Raw genomic sequence first — 5000 nt, forward strand, 5'->3', positions numbered from 1 at the left:
GTTCTGAGGAGGTCCGCTCCTCATTGAGGAGGTTCTGAGGAGGTCCGCTCCTCATTGAGGAGGTTCTGAGGAGGTCCGCTCCTCATTGAGGAGGTTCTGACAATTTGTAAGGTTTGGTTGAGATATGACTTAAAAACAAGTGAAATGAAAGCAGTAAGTTTGACGATGGTTTCTGAATCTCATTCCAAGCAACTGGTGCACTAAGTAAAAGCATACTGCGGAGGTCTTCTCCTCCCACTGAGGAGGTCTCCTCCTCCCACTGAGGAGGTCCTTAGGAGGTCTTCTCCTCCCACTGAGGAGGTCTCCTCCTCCCACTGAGGAGGTCCTTAGGAGGTCTTCTCCTCCCACTGAGGAGGTCTCCTCCTCCCACTGAGGAGGTCCTTAGGAGGTCTTCTCCCCCCACTGAGGAGGTCCTTAGGAGGTCTTCTCCCCCCACTGAGGAGGTCCTTAGGAGGTCTTCTCCTCCCACTGAGGAGGTCCTTAGGAGGTCTTCTCCTCCCACTGAGGAGGTCCTTAGGAGGTCTTCTCCCCCCACTGAGGAGGTCCTTAGGAGGTCTTCTCCTCCCACTGAGGAGGTCCTTAGGAGGTCTTCTCCCCCCACTGAGGAGGTCCTTAGGAGGTCTTCTCCTCCCACTGAGGAGGTCCTTAGGAGGTCTTCTCCTCAGACTGAGGAGGTCCTTAGGAGGTCTGCCACCCAGCGCTGTGTCACCATGACTCCATCTTCTCTTCTTTTTCCAGACCGCTTTTCTATTTTTTCTCCCTCTGCTGCCGAACACAACATCAGTTCAGAGCAGGGAACCTCGTTCGCCCTCCCAGCTCTCTCTCTCCCAGCTCTCTCTCTCCCAGCTCTCTCTCCTAACTCTCTCTCTCTCCCAACTCTCTCTCTCTCGCCCAACTCTCTCTCTCCCAGCTCTCTCTCTCCAAACTCTCTCTCTCCCAACTCTCTCTCTCTCCCAACTCTCTCTCTCGCCCAACTCTCTCTCTCTCTCCAACTCTCTCTCTCTCCAACTCTCTCTCTCCCAACTCTCTCTCTCCCAACTCTCTCTCTCTCCCAACTCTCTCTCTCCCAGCTCTCTCTCGCCCTCCCCTAACTCTCTCTCCCCCAACTCTCTCTCTTTCTCCCCCAACTCTCTCTTCCCCAACTCTCTCTCTTTGGGCGAGAGCCTGCAGCAGGGCTGACCGGGCCCTCCTCCTCCTCCTCCTCCTCCTCCTCCTCCTCCTCCTCCTCCTTGGCAGTAGTTTCTGGAAACGTTGAACACAGCGGCCCCAGAAGTGTAGGAATCCCCCAGAGGGGGGGGGGGGGGGGGGGGTGTAGGAATGCACCGTGAGCGACTGGTCTCTTATTTACTCGTTGAACTCACCGAACCCCGTCTGACTCAGGCTGGCCCTGCCCGCTCTGCCCCCCCCCCTCTCTCTCTCTCTCTCTCTCTCTCTCTCCTTCAGTAGTTTCTCTCTTTGTTTTTCATTTTCCTCCTCTCCCCTCCCCCTGGCCCACTTCCCAGGGTGAACCCATGTGACCCCTGCATGACCCCTAGGCCCCTCCCCCTTCTTGCCCCCAGCCTTAACCACCGTAGGTGAGGTCACCGCGTGGTGTGTGTGTGTGTGTGTGTGTGTGTGTGTGTGTGTGTGTGTGTGTGTGTGTGTGTGTGTGTGTGTGTGTGTGTGTGTGTGTGTGTGTGTGTGTGTGTGTGTGTGTGTGTGTCTGCGGCAGCTCAGTGTTAAGTGCTGTTAAGTAGAGTCAAAACACGTGTCTGCCTTACAAAGAGGGAAACTGCTCGTTGTTGCTATTTCTGTTTGGAATGTAACAGCTGTTTGAAACACCTTTAATTCACCTGCTCTTCAATAACCTGTCTCTCTACTGTTTCACCCCTACCTGCTCCTTAATGACCTGTCTCTGTACTGTCTAACCCCTACCTGCTCCTTAATGACCTGTCTCTGTACTGTCTAACCCCTACCTGCTCCTTAATGACCTGTCTCTGTACTGTCTAACCCCTACCTGCTCCTTAATGACCTGTCTCTGTACTGTCTAACCCCTACCTGCTCCTTAATGACCTGTCTCTGTACTGTCTAACCCCTACCTGCTCCTTAATGACCTGTCTCTGTACTGTCTAACCCCTACCTGCTCCTTAATGACCCGTCTCTGTACTGTCTAACCCCTACCTTCTCCTTTATGATCTGTCTCTGTACTGTCCAACCCCTAGCTGCTCCTTAATGACCTGTCTCTGTACTGTCTAACCCCTACCTGCTCCTTAATGACCTGTCTCTGTACTGTCTAACCCCTACCTGCTCCTTAATGACCTGTCTCTCTACTGTCTACCCCTACCTTCTCCTTTATGATCCGTCTCTGTACTGTCTAACCCCTACCTTCTCCTTTATGATCTGTCTCTGTACTGTCGTAACACCTACCTGTTCCCTGCGAGCTGCTGTTTGATCGAAGCGTTTTCTAAAGGGTTAATAGTACTCGTGGTTGCCACGGTGATATGGGTAAACTGAGGTTTGGGTCAAGTTATCAAAGTGCTTCTTTGCTCTCGGTAGAATCAGATGTGTCACGCTCCACTGTGGTCTGAGTCCTTCTCCTCGCCTCTGGGCCCCTCTTCCTCTTTATTGACGCACAGATGAAACAGGAAACAGGAAACAGGAAACAGGACATGAGGCTCGCAGGTTGAGGTGGAGGGAGACCACACAGGTTCAGATAGCGCGCTCAACACGCCAACGACTGCAGCGATCCACACGTCTCGAAAGCCTGAAATACTCTCACTGATCAGAATAGAAATATAGAACAAAAACATATGGGACATCTTCGATTTTTTTTAGATTGTTACGCTGAGCGCGTTGGGTTCCTTTATCTGTGGCTGTTCTGTGGTTCGTGTCGTTGGTGGCCTCAACGGCCCGAGGTCAGGGGTTCACTTTGTGGACTCGTTTATCTCCCCACATCCTCCGGGGGTTTCCCTGATCCGCCCCCCAGCGAGAGAGACCACCAGCTTGGTCTGGGCCCTTCCAGGGTGACCCCAAATGAGTCTGGGGCCCCCAGGGTGACCCCAACTGAGTCTGGGGCCCAGGGTGACCCCAGCTTGCTCTGGGCCCTCTAGGTTGACCCCAGCTGGGTCTGGTCAGACAGGGAGACCCCAGCTTGGTTTGGGGTCCATCTGGGACCAGGAGAGAGAGAAATCCGTGACGAGAGAGAGACAGGAATGAGGCAGTCAGTGACGAGAGAGAGACAGGGAGGAGAGAGAGACCAGGAGGGCGCACTCTGATGAGGTCGTCAGTGAGGAGAGGGAGAGACTGGGAGAGGGAGCGCCAGGCCACTCTGATGAGGTCGTCAGTGAGGTGGAACGGGGAGCCACACCAGCACGGCTCCAGGGTGCCTGTGTGATGCCACAGCGCTGGGGCCGAACCCTCGTGTTGACGAGATCGAGAGGATCCCCTGAGAGCTGCCCGTGTGTGACGGGGAAGGCGGCGGCAGTCGTTGCTGACGTCAGAGCGCTGTACTTTCTTCACATTGTGGCGGATGGATGCAGCCCACACTTCAGCAGGTCTCTCTGTGACTCAGACCTTTCAGCAGCTGTGATCTTTCTTCACGTTGATAAGAGGTGAACAGCTGTTGATCACAAATAACTAGCGGCTGGGGGGGTTTACATTTACATTTTTCCACTTGTGTCATCGATGCAGAGTTCTGCTGGTCACGCATTGTTGTCACGACGACATGGGATGGTTAATAAATTTGTGTTTTGGTGCCAAGCAGAGGAGCGTAGAAAGGGGAAGTGTGCGTTCAGACGTTCGCAGGCCGTGTGAACGTGATCATCCTCAGTTGTGTCGACGATGGTCCGATCGATCAGTTGATCGATCGGCTCGGCGCCGGGGGCGACCACGGGCTCTTGAGGAGGGGAAAGAGTGAGATGTGAGTCTGCTGCGGAGTCATGTGATACGCAGGGCGAGAGAGACAAAGACGGAGAGAGAGACGGAGAGGGAGACAAGATGGAGTGATGCTGGACCTTCAGCCTAATCAATAGCAGGAATAATGCAGAGATGAATGGCTGTGACATCGATGCCCCCCCTCCCCCCTCCTGAGTGGCGTCCCGTGGGGGACCATCGCTGCGGCCCCTCCAGCCATGTCATGTGCTATTAGCTGAGTACAGCCTGATGTCGTCTGCATAGAGAAGCACCTGTCTGCTGCTGCTGGACCAGACGCACTGCGAGGAACTGGGGGAACCCTGGCTTTGGTTAATGTGTAGTGGCAGTGATGTCTTCATCTTGGAAGGAAGGGTTTGTGTTGGTAGTGAGTTGATAAGCCAGTGTCCCATGATCTTCAACACCTATATTACCGTAAGAGTCAACATCCCTAAAATGACAGACCCCGGACACGACTTACCAGAAAGTCCCTGGAGCACATTTCCAACATGGTTGCGTAATTTTTTATTTCTTTTAGTTTTTTGTCTTATCTAAATTATAACAGGTCTGCCACAGCCCCAGATAAAGGTGTTGTAAAGTTGAAAAGAGAATGTCAACAAATATGGCAATAAATGCTTCTAAAATATATATTTGTAATAATGCATTAGGTTTAAGGGTTATTTTTTATCAATTACACCATTAGTTCTCTCGGTATTCTAAATGAAATATAACGAACCAATTTTGATATTGAATCAAAACGAATCACGGAAGACTAATTTAATCGGGACCTTGTGAATCAGAGTCTAATATATCAGAGAAATCAGTGGCAATCCCCAGCTCTCCTACACAAACCTATCCATAATCAAATCAAATCAAAGATGACTTATTCAATCTAGCGTGCAGAGATTACCAACGTGGGCAAGTTGACACCGAAGGAGTTTCAGACCGAAGGGTCCGTCAGGTATGATGAATGGAAGTATTATGTATGTTATGTTATGTTAATATTTCACGATGACCAGTTTTCTTTAATTGTGTTCGTCATTGGTTTGTTTCCTCTCTCTCTGAACAAAAACCACAACCCATGTTGTTCACTATCTGATCTGTTGCTCACG

The sequence above is a fragment of the Gadus macrocephalus genome, chromosome 21, assembly GCF_031168955.1.
Source record: "Gadus macrocephalus chromosome 21, ASM3116895v1".
Classification (NCBI taxonomy): domain Eukaryota; kingdom Metazoa; phylum Chordata; class Actinopteri; order Gadiformes; family Gadidae; genus Gadus; species Gadus macrocephalus.